The 19864-nt window shown below is 34.7% G+C and overlaps 1 protein-coding gene across 1 annotated transcript in view; it reads right to left on the bottom strand.

Moving 5' to 3' along the window:
• Positions 1-19864, bottom strand: part of LOC126742453 (uncharacterized) — a 1408556-nt gene that overhangs the window by 118204 nt on the left and 1270488 nt on the right. The window lies entirely within an intron of this gene.

The following is a 19864-nucleotide window of genomic DNA, read 5'->3' as shown; positions in this document are numbered from 1 at the left end:
AACTTATTTTTGGGCCACCCTGTATACATAAAATTATAGTAAGAAAACCCGCAGTTAAAAATAAAAATCGACATGTCCGAGCGTTTTTTTTTGAACATACCCCTGAATTTTAAATGAATTTATTCCAACCTTTACGTTCGCACTGTATATAAAGGTTCCTTATAAGGACCTTTATATATATATGGCTCTACCCCACTGGCAACAAACCAAACAAAAATTAATTGAAAATATGCATTGTTGCCAAGGGGTACTAACAACACTTTCTCCATCCTTTTCTCTCTCACTACTAATTTTAAAACAATAAAATTCCACATTATTGGGCTGGTTATGAATGAAACATTACGTTTATTACTTATAATATCTTTGGTAATGCTATTATTAGTCTGACAAAATAACAAAAACGTCAAAAAGTGTAGTAATCAATCATTTAAAATTCAAACATGTCATTACTTAGTAGTTATGTCTCTCTTTAGTTGTTAAGTTTAGTAACAGTAATATATACATTTTTTCACACAAACTTTTGACTTTGATTTAAAAATAAATCCTAATGAAACTAGTCGCACCAAAACAACCTTTAATAAGATACCTAAGTACCTAATTATTAACAAAAAAAAATTAACCATTTAGTTCTTGAATTAGGTAAACTTTGATAATGTAAAATTTATTTAGTTTGGTGGTTATAAAAACAAATAATTTATAGTATTATCAATTTACATATTTTTCCCAAGTAGGTACATTAAATAATAATTTTATTCCAGATAATAAAGTTATTATAAAATCGTGCTCCGCCTTCCCCTACAGTTCAAATTAGACGAAATTCGTAAAATAATAGCTATCTTTTACCAGTATTCTCCTTTACATTTTTTGCTAGTTCTTCGTCGGCGAGGAGCTCGGCGGCCTGCCTCTGAGATCGAAAGATAAAAGGTTTTTCGCCGAGTGAAGCAACTTGTATTTTATTCAGTAAACTTTGGTAGTATTTACCAAAAGTGTTTACTACCATTTGAAGTACCTACTAGATGCTACGATTTTCAAGAGAAATGTAGTATGTACTTAAGTTTTGCGAAGTTGCTATAAGTGCATCTTCACTAAGAATACTACGGTGTTCTGTTTGAAAATGGATGGACTACGCAACAGAAAAATATATAACGTAAGACGCAACTACGATAATGATATTTTATACCATAAACTATTTCGGTAATTTACCAATAATTTATTATTGCTTTTAATTATTGTTTAAATTCTTTATTCTTTTAGGTTTAGTAGGGAAAACGTAGCTTACCTAGCTAACATATTTCTGACCGAAGTAAATGAGACTCGAGGAGGTGCTCTTACGCACATTCAACTAATGGAAGTTTTTTTTAAGAAGCCTAGGTATGTTTCAGTAAAAAATAAATAATACCTTATTTTATAAGTAATAATGTAATTTTGTTATTTTTGTTTAAGGAGACCCTGGATTTCAGCTAGGCGTTGGCCTTGATGTTGGAATTAATCAATCAACTGTTTCAAGAATTATTAATAAAGCGTCACATGAAATCTGTCGCAAGAAAAATCATTGGATTAAATTGCCGGCTACCCAAAATACATTCAATACAGCTAAAGATGAATGGGAAGCACATAACTCAATACCTTATGTCATCGGTGCCATTGATTGCACTCACGTTAACATTTTAAAACCATATGTACATGGCGACGAATATATTAACAGATTGGAGTTTATAGCATAAATATTCAAGCAACATGTAATAGTGCAGAAATTTTTACTAGTGTTGATGCTTTCTGGCCTGGCTCTGTCCATGATTCCAGAATTTGGTACAACAGTCCTACTTATCCTATTATGGTTAACAATGAAGAGAGAATTTGTCTTTTGGGTGATTCTGGATATGGTGTAAAACCTTGGATGTTGCCACCATTTAAAGATTCCACAACAAACACTGAAAAATATTTTAATACAATACATGCAAAAGAACGTGTTATTATCGAAAGATGCTTTGGTCAGTTAAAAAAAAGATTTCCTATGTTAAATTACACCATTCGACTTAAAACAGATAGAGTATGCCGATATATCATGTCTGGATTTGTTTTACATAACTGTGCAAAAATTTTAAACGATCCAGATGAACATTTTGGTGAAATTGATATAGCAGAAGGAGTAGTTATGCCTAAATTATGTGCTGAACCAAATAACGCTGAAATAAGACGCCGAGGTATCCAGTTTCGAAATGAAATTGCAACACTGATCTACAGATAACGTTGAAACAGTAATAATTTTTTTTGTTATTTAAATTATATATTATACATACAGGGTATCCCACGACGAACTGTGGCGATCGATTTCTCGAAAAGTAGGCTTTGGAAAATTTTGAAAATTTGGCAGCATTGATAACAATAAAGATCTGCCAAAATCTCCGCAGTTCATCGTGGGACACCCTGTATATTATATTTAACTAGCTTATACCCGCGGCGTTGACCGCGTTAAATATGTTTTCAATTCTATTATTGTAATGTATTTATAATGTATACCGGGTGTTTCAAAAGTCATGGTCTAAACTGAAAGGGGGTGTAGGGGAGCCTATTTGGAATCAAAATGACCCCCTATATTGTTATCCGATTTTTGATGGTTTAGAAGTTATAGCTGTTTTTTACTTTTTTGCTATAATTTACTTCTGGCTTAAAAAAATATTTTTTTTAATGTCTGGGGATTTATTTTTTTAACATATTTTTTCAGTATTTTATTTAAAAAATGTCAAGTCTTTTTAATAAAAGTATATCATAAAAAAATTTGTATTATCGCTGCAGAAAATCATGTTTAATCTTTTTATGGTTTCTTTAAAAACAAATTTCACCGTTTTAATGAGGCACCACAGTACAGAAAGGCGCTGCAAGAATTTAAACCAATGTTTCAAAAATTCTTACAACTTATAGCCTTTCAATAGAAACGTTTAACGTAAAGATCTGTTTAATATAAGTTAAGTAAATTTTTAGAAAAATGGAACGTAAAAGAAATAAAAGCTAAAATAAAACTTCGAATATTTCATTGGCATTTATTTAAAAAAGATGTTCAAAATGGCCGCCGCCGGCTCTTATACACAAACGACATCGTCTTATAAAAGTTTCTAAATGCTCGAGCATTGTTTCGTAAACTTGTTGCTGCATCTCGCAGTTTTTGACGAAGCTGATTTTCAGTACTATTTTCCGTTTGGTATACAAGTTCTTTAAATTATCCCCATAAAAAATAGTCAAGAGGATTAAGGTCAGGTGAGCGCGGCGGCCACGATACCACTCCTCCTCTGCCTATCCAACGATCTGGGTGAGCACCATTTAGATAGTCTCTGACTATTCGTGCACTATGCGCTGGCGCTCCGTCGTGTTGCAGCCACATTCTTGTCCGTAATTCCAGAGGCACATCTTCCAAAAGGTCATAAAGTTGGTGTTCTAAAAAATCTAGGTAGCTCTCTCCATTTAATCTGACCGGTAACTCGAAAGGGCCAATCAGCCTACCACCGAGAATTCCTGCCCACAAATTTACACCAAATTGGTACTGGAAGCGATCTTGCCTTATTATTCTCGGATTTTCTACAGCCCAATAGTGAAGATTGTGAATATTAAATATACCAAGTCTTTGAAATGAGGACTCATCGAACCACAAAATGCAGTCAAAAAAATCCGGGTCTTGACAGCGTCGAAGCATTTCTCTGCAAAATGCTACTCTAGGCGCGTAGTCACGGGGTAAGAGGGCTTGAACACGTTGCACGTGGTATGGATGCTGGTTGTTCCTCCGCAACATGCGATGTATAGCTATAGCTAATCCAGTAGCTCTAGAAATTCTACGAATACTTGTAGAAGGGTCCGCCTCTATCAAAGCAAGCACCTCTTCATTATCCAACCGCGGTCTGCCTATTTGTTGTACATCACCGGGTATTTCTCCCCGCAAATATGAGTTATGTACTCGTATGAACACTCTGTGATCGGGAAAGCGTTCACGATCCGGATACCGATCACGATACTCTCTTGCAGCAAGGCGAGCGTTCCCACCGCACAATCCATAAATGTAATGCATTTCAGCATATTCCCGTGGGGTATACCGATCCGGCATCTCGATGCAGATTAATTATTACTTTAATGGTATAATAGGTCAGAAAACAGAAAAAAAATCGATTAACACGTTAGCTAAAGACAAACAGAAAACAATACAGAAAATACCAACAATAGCCGGTTTGCCTATTTAAAATGAGCCATGTGAGAATACCATTTTTGTTTGTGGCTCTTGATAGTATTCTGAATTCCAATTTGAAGGTCAAGCGCACTTAAATAGTACAAAATTTGTGGTATGCAAGCAAAAAATGTGGTATGATTTTATTTCTTTTACGTTTCATTTTTCTAAAAATTTTCTTAACATACATTGATCAAATACTAAACACTATAAGGTAAATGTTTTTATTGAAAGACTAGAAATAGTAGAAAGTCTTTGTGTACTGTGTAGTGCTTTATTAAATTGTTAAAATTCATTTTTGAAGAATCCAAAAACAAATTAAACAAGATTTTCTGCAGCGAAACAAAAAAAATTTACACTACACTTTTATTAAAAAGACTCGACATTTGTTGAAATAAAAACAAAAAAATATATTTAAAAAATAAAGCTCCAGACATAGAAAAAAAAATTTTTTTAAGCCAGAGGAAAATATAGAAAAAAACAGAAAAACAGCTATAACTTCTAAACCATCAAAAATCGGATAACAATATAGGGGGTTATTGTAATTCCAAATAGCCTTCCCTACCCCCCCTTTCAGTTTGGACCATGACTTTTGAAACACCCTGTATAATATATGTATGATGTATAATGTATGTGTATAATGTATAATGTATATTTTCTCTTAAAATTGTAATTTACCTGCCAATTTAATAATGTTATTAAATTAGCTTGTAGCTATAAAAATGTAAATAAATACAAATACATATATTTATATCTTATTAAAACTTTGACAAAATAATTAAACTTAATAAACATATCCGAAAAGTAAATAAACTGAAATTTTATTTCCCTTTCAACAAAAAAAAAATATATTATACATACATTAATAAATTTAATAGTAAATACATACATTTTTCTAGGTACCTATAAATTCTAAATAAATTTAAAAACTCTCCTGATGTCGCGCGAAGTAATCCTCTACAAATTGCTCTACAGTTTCTACTTCCTTTTCTGCAGCTCTAGCGGCTTATTCTTCCGCTATAGCAGCTTTTTCTTGAGCTACGGCAGTGTTGATATGTTGAAGTAATAATTTCTTTTGTAAATTTACCATAAATTCTTTATCATTACCAACTTCTTAATCAGCAAATTCAACGTCTTTACTGGTGTAGCTGTAACTAGCTCCTAAAACGATGCAGTCAAGTCAAACCTAATTAAATTAAAAATATTATATATAATAAGGCTTTTACCTGGCACTTTTTTAATCACTGGATTCTCATTTCCATTCCATAAGTTCAAAAATTTTTGTTGCCACTGATTTAATTGCTAATCTTCATTTTGCGACTCCTCTTGATCAGGCATTTCTTCGTCGCAAGACATTTTATATGCGTAATATACCGTACAATACCACAACGTAAATAAAACAACAAACTCTTAACTTGTCATAACTTGCAAGTTTGCCGAGTTAACGAAATGAGGTAATGCTAATCAATTGAAAGCATTTACTTTGAAATAAAAGTAGATACTACAAGAACAGTAGTAGATACTTCTACGTTAACAAACACTACCGGAAGTGATTAGATACTTCATATCGTAGTATATACTTCAAAGTAGATGCTTAAAATTGTAGCATAAGCATTTACTTCATTTTTATTCATACCACTCTATGTAATGTATTGAAACTAGTAAATAAATCGTATGTTAAGAATTTGTATGGTTTTTTAAATATAATTTTTAGGGCAGTGTTTTGTGTGATTGATATTTTTTTATAAGTTATATTATAAGAACATCTCCATACAATAATAAAGTATATTAAATTGGATTCCACATGGGCAATGTACATTATTTTAAGTAACTTCTAATTCACAATATAGAATGTTGTAAAGCATATTCCTAATTTTTTTATTCAAAAAATCTTCTTTCCACTTTAAATATTAATCCAATATAATCCCTAGATATTTTATTTGTTCAACCTTCTTTATCTTTATGCAATTACAAGTAACTTTATTCAAGTAGTTACGAATATTTATTTCATTAAAATCGGGTTTATCGGCTACGGTTGCAGTAAAAGTTACAAAATACCTTGAAAATTTTTATTTTTAATTAAAAAGTTCATTAATCTAGAATATAGGCACTTTTCAAATATCTTTCCAAAATTATTTTAATTAATAGAGAGTGGTCTATAACAAGTATTTTAATAGCAGTTATCGGATTTGAATACAGGAATCATAATTGAGATTTTCCAGTTCAACGGTATATTGGATGACGTAAAAGGTAAATCAATTAAATGACATAGTGGTTTTTATTAAATTTGTTGATATTTTACCTTCCCCCATAGCTGAGTTATTTTTTTTAAGGTTTTATATGCATTATAAGTTCATTGTTTTGTACTGGAAAGAAAAATTGGGGTTTAGCTTACCTTTCAATTGGTCTTCTAATGTCATTTTATATATTTGTTTCAATATTCATAATGATATCGTGAAATATATTGCTTATTTTAACTTTATAAATTATTATCTTATTATTATCTTTCATCAATTTTCTGCTGTAATTTGCATTTAAAGAATTTTTCAAACGATCTATTTTTATAATAGAGCTAATAATTTTTTGTGTTATCCATGCCTTGCGTATCCTTTTTTTGCTGTTTAATAATGTTATTTTTGTATGTTTTCTTAATAGAAATAAAATATCGTCTTTTAAACTGTTATAAGAACAAAATTTAACAAAAAATAAGAGCTCACTAGCTAAGTTTTCAAAATGTGATCCAGAAGGTTCTGTTCCTTGATACTAAGACTTACCAAAGATATAAGTTTTTCTCAAGGTACACACGAGGCATTTTATGCATAGCAACTCTTATTTTACGCCTTCTATGTAACAGATTTATCTACTTATAACCCTGTCTTTTATACTCAACTGAAGCATCGAACATCTTAAAAATAAATTCATATTCAGTCTGCTCCATAAGATTTATTAAGGTAGTTTGTGTTTCCTTCGATGTTCCTAGGTTTACCGAAACTCCTACTACGATGGATTCAGAGGAAGGCGCTGACATCCTAGGTAAGGATAAAGGATATTCGCCTTGTGGCAGCATCAACCGGAAATAAAAATAATGATTTACTTCATCAAAGAGTTTAAATAAGGTTAAAGGTCATCCAAGCAGTTCTAGTTGGCGGAGTAGAGGGGAATGAGCATACGGATGAATTCGCCAAGGTAACCTCTACCACCGATCAGCCCCGAGCCCTACTTTGAACTAAGTAGAACTAAGAACTCATATCTTGGACAACTAGACATGGGAAAAGACTAGAGTAAATTGGAGAATGAACAGTTGTTACCGATATGCCAAAGAGCTGCTATCAAATCCAACTAAAGCTATGATAGCGCGGCTGCTATCGCGGCACAGAGGAATCATAGCAGTTATAAGTAGAGTCTTAACGTGTCACTCGACATCTGCTAACCTTAGCCGTGGTGCCAAGCTTGCTGTGTCCTAATTTTGGCATAGAGGATGACACGGCATCTCAAAGGATACTAGGATTAGGAAAGAAACCATAAAGTGCGACGAGAGCAACTTAAGAAATTTAATTGGGTAGGTTTGCTTTCTTTCATTGTGAGGACAAGTCACCTGCTTAGGGAGACTAGGATAATGACGGGGTTTGTTGGCGGAAAGCGGGTTTGTTGGCGGACTTTAAGTCCTACTCACCGGACACTGTCACATCACCATAACGCATACAACTTTCTTCGAGATGCTCTGGTTTTCATATAGTTTCAGGCCAAGAACAGGTACATTAAACGTATATACAGGATGTTCGAGCTAAAACAGTTTACCCTGAAACTATTGAAAAATAAATTGTTTTGCCAAAATCCGCCAAACACCTCAATTTAATATTGAAGGGGACATTGATTGACTTAAATTGCATTTCTCTGAAGTCATCTCTTTAGCCCTAGAATTCCCATATCAATTAAAAAAATTAGGAGATAGAGCTCGAATGAAGCCTTGAATTAAAGGTAATTTTAGTTTTCAAATATTTTTATTTTATCAGTTCGTTCTCAAAAAATATAAATAAACGTAGCTGACATTTTTAAAACTTTAAATCTTGCAATTTTGTTACCTGCATTCAAGTGATCGGTTAAATCGTGAGAGAAATTTGCTGTATAATGTCTGTATTTCGGACAAATACATCCTTTTTTAAATGGTGAAGTCAATAGATACAACTGTCGATACTGGAGCGACACTAATCCTCATTTATTTCGAAAAACACATACGCACCGACCTTAAAAACTTAATGTATGGGCTGGTATTCTGGGAGATCATATTATTGGACCTTTTTTGTTAATACAAATCTTAATGCTAAAAGTTGTTAGGGATAGGGTGGAAGATTATAAGGTTGATAATAGATTTTAGAAAATGAACTGATGTTTTAACAAAATGGGGCACCACCACATTATGCAGTTTTGTTATTTTTTAAACGATGTATTTCCTGGGTGATATATTGGCCGAAGAGGTACCGTAAAATGGCCTGCTAGATTTCCCGATCTTAATTCTTTGTTTTTTTTTATAGAGTCATTTCAAAACCAAAGTATTTGCCACAACGCCTGACTCCCTTAAAGAACTTCTAAATAGAATTATGAACAAATGTCAGTTAATAGCGCCCATAATGTTCGCTTATGTGCGCAGACGTTTTGAACAACAATTGTATTTTGTATGGAAATCAACGGAGATTATTTCCAACATTTATTAAAATAGGTGTCAAATACTTTTTTTAATTTAAAATTAAGTTATTTTTTTATCCACATTTATTTCTAGTTCTTGAGAACGAATTGATAAAATAAAAAAATAAAAATAGGGGTATGTAGAGAATAACATTTCCTTTAATTTAAGGTTTCGCTTGTCCCCTATTCCCATTAAAAAAAAAATTGACATGGGGAGGGCTCTGGGGGGTGAAAGGATGACGTCAAAGGAACGAAATTTCTGTCCATAAGTAAAAATCTCCCTCAATATTATATTTGACATGTCTGGCCGTTTTTGACTAAATAATTTTGTTTTCATGATTTTCAGAGTAGACTGTTTTGTCTCGGACACTCTGTGTATGCTTATGGCTTAGCTCGAATCTGAACTGTCTACACATACTAAATCCGAATATATCGTACTTTTCAATACGTAGATATTCATATAAACCGGCGTTTTAGGAAAAATTAAAAAAACTAAAAAGGTATAAAGCTTTATTATGTAAGCTAAAAAGTACTATTAGTTAGATTCTAAAGTACGCATTGTGTGGAAGTTAGGTTAGGACTAAAAAATATATAAGATCTGCTTATTTATCTAGATTCTAAACCTGGCGATGCGATTACGTAATGCGGCTGATCCATATTAAAAGCAATCCTTTTACCTCTTATTTTTTCGAAGACGTTCATAATGATAAGATAGAGAAGCTAAATTATAAAAATATTTATTTGTATAACTATTATGAAATATATGCATCATTTAAATTTTGATAACTAGAAGATATATAACCAGGATATAACCACAAGTTAAGCCAAGATAGAGAGTGAGAAGTTAATGGAATTATTGTGAGAGAGGCTAATGTTAAGCTTGAGTAAGAGGAACTAGATAGTAAATAATAAGAATGAGATAAAAAATGCAGAGATGAACAAAAGGAGTGAGACTGTAAAAAAAAACAAAGAGATTTACAAATTCGAGGGAATGTTGAAAAAAACAAATGATCATCTTCAAAGCAACAGTTGAAAAGAAATTGCGACAATTACGTAAATATTATATATCTTTTGTGAAAATTTGTGGATTCAATTATAACTAGAAATAGGAAATGGAATAGCTGTTCTAACGGACTGTAACTTTAGTTTTTAATTAACTTTATTCCATACAAAATATAAAGGCTGGCGGACATATAAATCGGTTAAAAATAACTTAAAGTTAATAAATCGGACGGAGGCCTTGTTGTCGAACCGCTGGTCAGCGGAGAAGAGGGCTCGAACGTCGGAGGTGCAGCAGCAGGCTGGTGCGTTTGGCGCGGTTGCCAAGGTTAACAATTTTTAAGTAGCGCCAACATGCCCCCGGCCTTGAAAGGGCCCACACTTTCAATCCAATGGAAGTGGGCAGATTCTCGAAAAGCTCCTCTTCACAATGCCGCTCGATATCTTGATAGAGGCGACGCGGCAAATGTTGTCGGCCCCTGGGTGAACCGTGAGGATGCGACCCAATTTCCAATTAGTCGGCGAAGTGTGCTCCTCCTTGATTAGGACCAACGCTCCCTCCTTCAATGCTCCACAATTTGTCTTCCATTTGCTGCGTTGCTGCAACTCAGCAAGGTACTCTCGTTCCCAACGACGCCAAAAATGCTGACAGATTTTCTGGAGTAACTGGAATCTGGTCAACCGGTTGCTTCGTAGGTCTTCTACAGGCTCATCTGGAGCGGCCACAATTGGTTTTCCAATAAGGAAATGAGCCGGGGTTAAAGATAGGAAATCGTTTGGGTCGGACGACATGGGACAAAGAGGTCTTGAGTTCAAAATCCCTTCTATTTGACACAAAACTGTGCAGAATTCTTCGAACGTTAAGCGCGCATCTGCTAGAACTCTTTTAAGGTGATGTTTAACGCTTTTTACGCCTGCCTCCCAGAGGCCACCGAAATGCGGGGAATATGGAGGAATAAATGACCATTCAATATTTTCCTTTATTGCTAGGCTAGTTAGCTCGTTCCCTGATATTTTTAAAAATTCACCTAACTCTCGACTGGCCCCAACGAAAGTGGTGCCGTTGTCTGAATATATTTTTGAGGGCTTGCCGCGTCTAGACACAAAGCGACGTAAAGCTTGTATAAAAGACTTGGACGACAAAGTAGATATAAGCTCTAAATGAACGGCTTTCGTGGAAAAGCAGACAAATACCCCTATGTAACATTTTTCATATTTACGGCTCGTACGACTACTACGCACGAGAAAGGGCCCAGCGTAATCTATGCCAGTGACTTGGAATGGACTAGAGGGCGTGACATGCTCGCAAGGTAAATTCCCCATAATAGGGCTGATAGTGGCAGCCTTGAATCTAAAACATTGCAAACAATTTTTAGTGACTGATCGAGCTAGATTTCGACCAGAGATCGGCCAGTACCGTTCCCTAACAGTAAATAAGAGAAGTTGAGGACCTGGATGAAGTAGATTTCGATGCTCCCTTTCAAATATTAATCTAGTTAAATGATGCTTACAATCTAGGATAATTGGATGCTTGGCATTAACTGGTAACTCTGAAAATTTTAAACGGCCGCCTACTCGCATTAAACCATCGCTACCCATAAACGGATTTAATCCACTAAGCTTGTTATTCTTTTCTAAAGTTTTACCCTTGGATAATTGTAAATGCTGATCAGGAAAACTTTGTGTTTGCGCGGCATATAAAATACATTTTAATGCTTCATTCATTTCCTGTAACGAAATGGAATTTCTGGTTTGTGAATTTTTAAGACATAAATTTTTAAATCTCAAAATGTAGCATACAATTCTTTGCAAACGATCAAGAGTTGAGACGCGCTCGAAGGGAAAATCATTTTTTAAAATGTTAACAGGCATCGCCACAGTTTTAACTGGCTTTAAACCGGGCAGCTCTTGAACGTGATGTTGAAAAGCAGGCCACTCGGACTTGGGTCCTGACAACCATAAAGGACCATGCCACCAACTGGAAGTTTTAAGCAACTGGCTTGGAAGTAAACCGCGCGATGCGAGGTCGGCGGGGTTGTCTTGGCTAGGAACGTACTTCCACTCGCCACTTTCAGTTAGGCCTTGAATCTCTGAGACTCGATTGCTTTCAAAAACCTTTAATAGGTTTGGGCTAGTCTTCAGCCATGCTAAAGTGATAGATGAGTCTGACCAAAATACGAGATTGTCGAACTTTAACTTTACGGATTGTATAACCTTGTGAGCTAGCCTAGCTAGCAGCAATGCTGCGCATAGCTCCAATTTGGGGATTGTTATAGCTTTAAGTGGAGCAACTTTGGTCTTGGCACATAAAAGGTTTACGGTTATACAGCCGTCTTGCGCAACAGAGCGAAGGTGAACGCAGGCACCATAGGCCTTCTCTGATGCGTCGGCGAAACCATGAAGTTCAATCTCTATGGGATCTTTGCAGAGAACGTGACGATCAATTTCTAGCTTATTTAAGTTTTCTAAGTCTTGACGAAATCGATTCCATTCCGATGCTAGCGATAATGGTAATGGATCGTCCCACTTTAACTTTTCTGACCACAAGCGTTGCATGAATATCTTAGCTATTATAGTGGAAGGACTTAGGAGACCCAAAGGATCAAAAATTCTGGCGGTCAAATAAAGTACGTTTCGCTTGGTGACTTTGCGTTCGGCTAGAGCGGCTTGCACGTCATAAACTAAAAAATCATTTTTGCAAACCCAAGTTAGACCTAAAGTTTTGGATTTTTCGTCAGGAGCAAATTCTAGCACTTCGCTTGACATTTGGTTACTAGATTCAAATATATTTAATATTTCTTGCTCATTAGAATGCCATTTGCGCAGCTCAAAACATCCTTGTTTCAAAACTTCTGTAACCTTTTGGCAGATATATCTTGCCTGTACGATGCTATCTGCTCCTGACAAAAGATCATCAACGTAAAAGTCGCGCTTGATAATCTCTGCGATGTCGGGATTAGAAAGTTCGCACTCGTTTGCCAACTGAACTAAACATCGAATGGCTAAAAAACTAGCACTTGCATGCCCGTAGTTTACGGTGTTTAAAGTGTAGGTTTGTACCTTAGCTTGGGGATTAGGTCGCCAAAATATTTTTTGCAGAGCCCTTTGACTTGGATCGACTAAGACTTGCCGGTACATCTTTGCGATGTCGGCCGAGATGACGTAAGTATGTTTACGAAATCGAACTAGTATCGAAAACAAGTCGTCTTGAAGAACTGGACCGACTAGCTGAATATTGTTCAGGGAAAGACCGTTGCTTGTGGCAGCTGAAGCGTCAAAGACTACGCGCAGCTTTGTGGTCACACTTGACTCTCGAAAGACGCCGTGATGAGGCATATAATACTCTATTTCGGAACTGCTAGAATCATCTTCCTTTTGCAAGGTCATATGATTTAATGCTTCATATTCCGCCATAAAGTCAGCATAGTAATCGCGCAAAACCTTGTTTTTACTCAACCTTTTCTCGGTAGCATAGAACCTCTTTTCCGCTAGGTCTCTGGATTTGCCCAATGTGTCTGGAGCTTGCTTTAAAGGCAAAGTGACAATAAAACGCCCTTGAGAATCTCTTTGGGTGCTTTGTGTGAAAAGAGTTTCGCAAATAGATTCCTCTTTAGAAAGAGCTCTGGAGGTGCTTATTTCCTCTATTTCCCAGAATTTGGCAATGGATTTTTGTAGCTCAGAAGTAGTACTTAAATTGCACAAATAAGGAGATGCATTGGAAGAAGGAGAGTTGCCTATCATGCCGGCTAAAATCCACCCTAGCTCTGTCTCTTGTAAAAATGGCTGATTTTTACCGCATGATATTTTACTTTCTCCTAATAAACTCCAAAATAGATCGGCACCAATTAGAATATCAACAGAACCCGATTTTAAAAAGTCTGGATCGGCAAGGTAAAGGTTTGCTGGAATATTTAAATGCTGCAAGTCAAAACTAGCTGACGAAATACTTGTTACCTCTGGTAAAATAAAGCACGTTAAAGTAGCCTTAAAATCCTTATACATTGAATAAATTTGGACTTGACACTTGCTTTGAATACTGGAAGTAATATTGGCTATTCCAAGAACTGAAAGATTAGCTACGTCTTGTTCTAGTCCAAGACGTTCTGACATTTCCTTGGAAATGAAAGAAGACTGGGATCCACAATCTAACAGCGCTTTAGCGAAATGACCCCTTCCCTGCTTGTCGAACACTTTTATTCTAGCTGTGGATAGAAAAACGTATCCCTTTCCCGAAGGAACTTGCTTGCTTAAAGCAGCAGTTGTCTGCTCATTACTACTTGACTCTGGACAGTCATTTAAAGAATACGTGTTGTTTTCATCCACATGAAGCAATGAATTGTGCCACGCCCTACATATTTTACAAGGGCCTACTTGACATCTTTTACCCTTGTGATTGTCGCGAAGGCAATTCATGCATAACCTTTTATTTTTAATAAAATTTGCTCTCTCTGGAATGGGCAAAACAATAAATTTTTTGCAAGAATAAATTGAGTGATTTTCGTTACAAAAATAACACGAATATTTGCTTACTACTAAAGACCTAACTGGCTTGTCTCTAGAAAAATGCCTTTCCTTGTCTGGCTTTGGCGCGCTGCCGCGATTTAATGAATTACCTTTAAACTCGATTGTCTCTAATACATCCGCACGATTTTTAAGAAATGCAATAAACTGATCTAGCGTGGGCGCATTAGTACTAGCTGAAGATCTTTCCCAATCTAAGTTAATTTTTTGATCTAGCTTAGAGGTAATCATAAAAATTAAAAGCGTGTCCCAATTGGTGATTGCTTGCCCTAACTGTTTTATTGAACTAAGATGCTTGCTCAAATCATCCACCAGTACTCGAATTTTCGCAGATGATTCCTTTTGAATACTCTCTAAAGAAAAAATCGCCTTTAAATGGTTATGAATAAGCAATTTATGATTGTTGTACCGCTCCAGAAGTGCATTCCATGCCACTGCATAGCCGCTCTCGGAAAACTCTAATGCCTTAATGATTTCGGCAGCCCTTTCCTCTAAAGAAGCCCTTAAATAGTGAAATTTTTGAATTTCGGATAATTCTGTATTTTTATTTATTAGCGAATCGAATGTATCCCGAAATTGAAGCCATGTTTCGAAGGAGCCGTCGAAAGTAGGTAAAGGAATATCTGGAAGTTTAACGGGAACTTGTGGACTTGTTATACTGTGAATAACACTTGGGTTTGAGGGTGGTTGGGGAGGCTCATCTGGACCAGAAAGCATACTTTTAGCAATCGCGAGATGCTGAAAATATAAATCTTCAAAACTAGTGCGCTCATTAAACTCGGCTTGTAAGCTTTCCTCCTCAACAGTCTCCTCAATCGCCGTCTGAACTTCATTAAATTGTGTAAAGGTATTTTCTAGTTTTATTAACCTTTCTTGCAAATTAAAAGCTTGAATGTCACTCAGACCTTCTGGCGGATACTCATCCTTACACTTGTTTACGAATTTAATAAAGGCAGTTAATGACACTTTCAAGCCAGCGCGCTTTTTTGTTAAACCCTCGGGAGGCATTCTGTTATAAATTAAACACTTGAAATACTCAAATAAAATAAATACTGGCTTGAAATTAAGCCCTTCTGCTGACCAAATAAATTCAAATTATAGGTTAAGACCACCCAAAAAAATACTAGCAGAGTTTAACTAATACAAATTTATGCAATAAAAACTAGCATGTAAATTTTGAACTCAGAGATTAGGGGATTAACCTTAGGATAGGAAACAAAAATACTAGGAACGACTCACCCCGTCTGCTTTACTACCAGGCCAATTGTTTCGCGCCGCCATGACCGTATAACTCGCGCCGAGCCCGTCGTTGTGGAAAAAACCCGGCGTCGTTGTTCGGCGGCGAATACACTAACTTGTTTTCTTGCTTTGTTTCGTTCAGAAATGCACCGATTTTAGTCCTAATCTGTCGCGAAGGACCATGTTCTAACGGACTGTAACTTTAGTTTTTAATTAACTTTATTCCATACAAAATATAAAGGCTGGCGGACATATAAATCGGTTAAAAATAACTTAAAGTTAATAAATCGGACGGAGGCCTTGTTGTCGAACCGCTGGTCAGCGGAGAAGAGGGCTCGAACGTCGGAGGTGCAGCAGCAGGCTGGTGCGTTTGGCGCGGTTGCCAAGGTTAACAATTTTTAAGTAGCGCCAACAATAGCATTACATTTGATAACTTCTTTTATCCCTGGGAATGTAACGGGCATGGTTCTATTTGCAAATATATTACTTATTTTGCAAACTACCCTTCTTCACGTAAGGTAATAAACGCGCGACGCCCTCTTCGCCTGTAGCAGAAGTACATAATTTTAACATCTTTAGTAATACTGTTATTACAAGTTAGATTGTTTAAAAGAGTGTGGAATATTGTCAATAGAAAAGAAGCAACATGTTCACAGTTTACTCCTTTTTTTGTAGTCGTGTGGTTGAAACCTTTGATGTGACACTCAAATAAACTAAAAAGTAAAGGTAAAACTGTCCCGTAATTTGAGTCCTTTTCTTGTTACTATGTATAACTTAAATAACTGACCCAAGGCTTCTCTCATTTTACATCAAAAAACAATCTTATTGGCTGAAGTGCTGTTGAACAATTGGATATGCCGATTTGGTATTTTAAATGAGACACATACAGACCAAGAAAGAAACTTTAAGTATTTTAACAATCATGCTAATTGCTGTCAATAAGACCCGCACAATCTCCCTATCTCCTCAAATTGACGCAATGTTTAAAATATTTTATCGCATTTTTAAACCCTCTTTGAGAATTGTGGTAACAAAATAACTAGGGTAACTATATAGAAATATTTTTATTGGCATATCGTTCTTCTATCCACAAGGGTACTAAATAAAGAAGTCCAGTAAGAGATGACCCTTGTTAATCTCTGAACATTGCCGTGAGACTCAATAAAGCTAAAATCCTTAAATAGTACGGCGTAAATTTAAAATTAATTTGTCCGTTTTTTTACTATTACCTGTAACAAAACTATTGCGTATCCTTATTAATAAGCATAGCGACTGATTGCACTGGCGACCTAGACTTAAGCTCTAAGAGTTGTGAGAATAAATTTTATAGATTTTTTGATGATAATTTTTTGAGATAATTTTTTGATGATAATTAAATTAGCTTAAGTTATAGCTACCCCATTTATCCTTTTCGTACTTAATGTAAGCATAATAATATACCATAATGGCACTGTCTTAAATTAGTATTTCAGATGCCTTATTTAATTATTAGCAATTGACATTTTATTTACTTTAGTTTTGGTTTATTATCGTGGTTTTCAAAAACCTCATTAACTATAGTAAACAAATAGAAAAATCCTAGTACCAGTTATAAAATTGTGTAGTTTGTGGATTGGTAAAACTGGCAAAAAAAAGTTTTTCTACTATATATAGGATTATAGATAATGCCTTTGGTTTTTTTCTTAAGACGACAAGGAGTAGGATATAACAATAAAATAGTTACGAAGCTTTCCAAGATGCTTTTAAGCAAATTTCATGAGAAAAATCTTCCTTTAATTTGCCATATAGACTATGATTTCTAGGGTTGTAAATGTAATTTTTATAAAATATTTCTATATTCTTTAAAATATTCTAATTTTCATTAAATTAACCAAATGGGCAATAGCATAATAAAATATAACTTTTTTTAATATTTTTTTTCCTTTTAATAAATTCTTTAAACTAATTAATATTTTCAAAATGAGATATCGCATACAAATTTTTCAGATACATTCAGCACATATAACAACATTAGCTGTTCATAAATTGTCATTTTATTATTAAAAACTTTTAATTATTATTAAAAACATACTTGGAAAAATTCCGCACAGGGTGTTACAGGATGAATTGCGGCAGATTTCTTAAAGGCTAAGATTATTATTAAATTTTGCGGTGCGACCTCTATAAAACCAGCAAAGTCTCTGTTCTTTTAAATAAAACACTTGGTGTATTTTCTAAACATCTTTAATGAAAACATCATATGCCTAAGATTAAATAATAACGTTTACTACATATAATATAAATAAGTCAGGCCTTGCTAGAAAGAAGTTCTAAGTGAATGTAACCTAAATATGTCTAGGCTTCTAGTTTCAGGTAATTGTTTGCTATGCCTCGGAGATTTCAATATAGACCTCCTAAAACTTGATTCCATCTTTGCTGAAAAGTTTTACTCACTGCTGCAAGTATATGATTTATATGAAACTGCAAATAAACATATTAGAAAATATGCACTTTTAGGCATTGTTATTTGTTCTAACTTGGATATTTTGGCAAACAGTGGATAGGACCCCTTGATTAGGGTTTTGGGTCATTTTCTGATTTGGTCCTAGCTTAATTAAATTATTAAAAATTTAAACTATTATTTGTGTCCAATAATGAAGATTTTAAAAGATAATCTGACCCATCAACTGGTCTGACGCCTCTTCGATCACCGGCAAAAAAAACCATTTCACGTTTGGGAGGAAAGAAAATGACAGCATTCCAGATACAATTATCTCTAGAAAAATCTGAAAAACTACCAGAAAAGGACGATGCTAACAAATTTTTCCATGATGTCATTGCTGCCAGACTACAAGCAATTGAATATGCAAGAAAAACTAAAATTTAGATTAATGACGTTAAAGTTTTTTTCAAAATTGTCATCAAAGATATCATTCTCTGTCAACGCAGCAGCCTCATTATCAATTCCAACCAGGTCATCCTCAAGTATTCTCAACTTATTATATTTCCTTAGTACCACCATCATGCCTCCACCGTCTCATTTTTCCGCTCAATCATCAAACATTAACTATGGATCAGCCAACTACAGTCCAGCACTATTAGTAACTTCTGGACAATCTCCATTACCCCGTCATGAGCCATCCCCATCACAACCCTTTCAAATATATCCGCTGCCTCTTGGTAGGCCACCATCACGGTCACCTCACTGTGGAACCTATCCGCCTCATGACCAATCCTCTTTATTGGTAAGTCGTCAGTACCTGGATCTTCTATAATGCAGACAAGATAACAGAGATATTATGAAAACTTTGCTGAATTGGATGAATTTAATAATTCGAATTATAAAAATTGTTAACGTTAAATAATATTCTATTATTTTAAGTATCTACATGTAACAATCACTATATAAAATAGATAAAATATAATCTTGTGTAATTACCTCAATATAATTGTTATTTGCTCCTCTGCTGATATAGCTGTCCTCATCCTTGTATTTCTTCTTGCAATATCTTGCCTTAACACAGTTAATAATTAATCAAATGACTTTTAGACATATGGTAATAATTAAAAAACAATCATTATACTATCGAATATGTGTATAAAATTTGTCGAATTTTTTTTTTCTACACGACTAATCAAAATATAGATGCCTTCAATATAAGCGTTAAATTGGCTCTTGAAAAAGACCTTCTGCCTCAAGACCACAAATAATTCTTAGCAATGAAGATATTATCTCTCTATGAAAGTCTTGAAGCAATTAAATTTTTGAATTTTTCTTAGTGAATATCCGTTTGCAACGCAGTGTGTATTGCGTATATCCCAAGCAGTAAAAATTCATCCGTTTATACCGCATCTTTTGAAACCGGATCTTGTATACCCACACTAACAGTTACCCATAGCAAAGTCAGACGCGTACTAACGTCGTACGGAAAAACAAAGACGTATCAGGCGAGTAACAGAGGGCGCAAAATCCATGAGTGCGGGTTGCCATATTTCGCCTTTAAGCATCTCTCGATGCATAATGTTTAATTAAGCATCTCTCGACGAATAATTATTATTAATAATATTTTGATTTCAGAAGTTAATTTTAAAAGTTATATTCTATATAAGTTTGCCCAATTCAGGAAACTCCTTCAAATTGCAAAGTCAGCCGATTTTCTTCTTGAATAAAATAGATTTGTATAAAGGAAACTTGTTTTTATTTTGTGCAATTTTTTAAAATATTTTTTATAT

Source organism: Anthonomus grandis, chromosome 11 (genome assembly GCF_022605725.1).
Source record: "Anthonomus grandis grandis chromosome 11, icAntGran1.3, whole genome shotgun sequence".
NCBI lineage: Eukaryota > Metazoa > Arthropoda > Insecta > Coleoptera > Curculionidae > Anthonomus > Anthonomus grandis.
The sequence above is the reverse complement of the archived record's forward strand: the minus strand, read 5'-3'. Positions and strand labels throughout refer to the sequence as shown.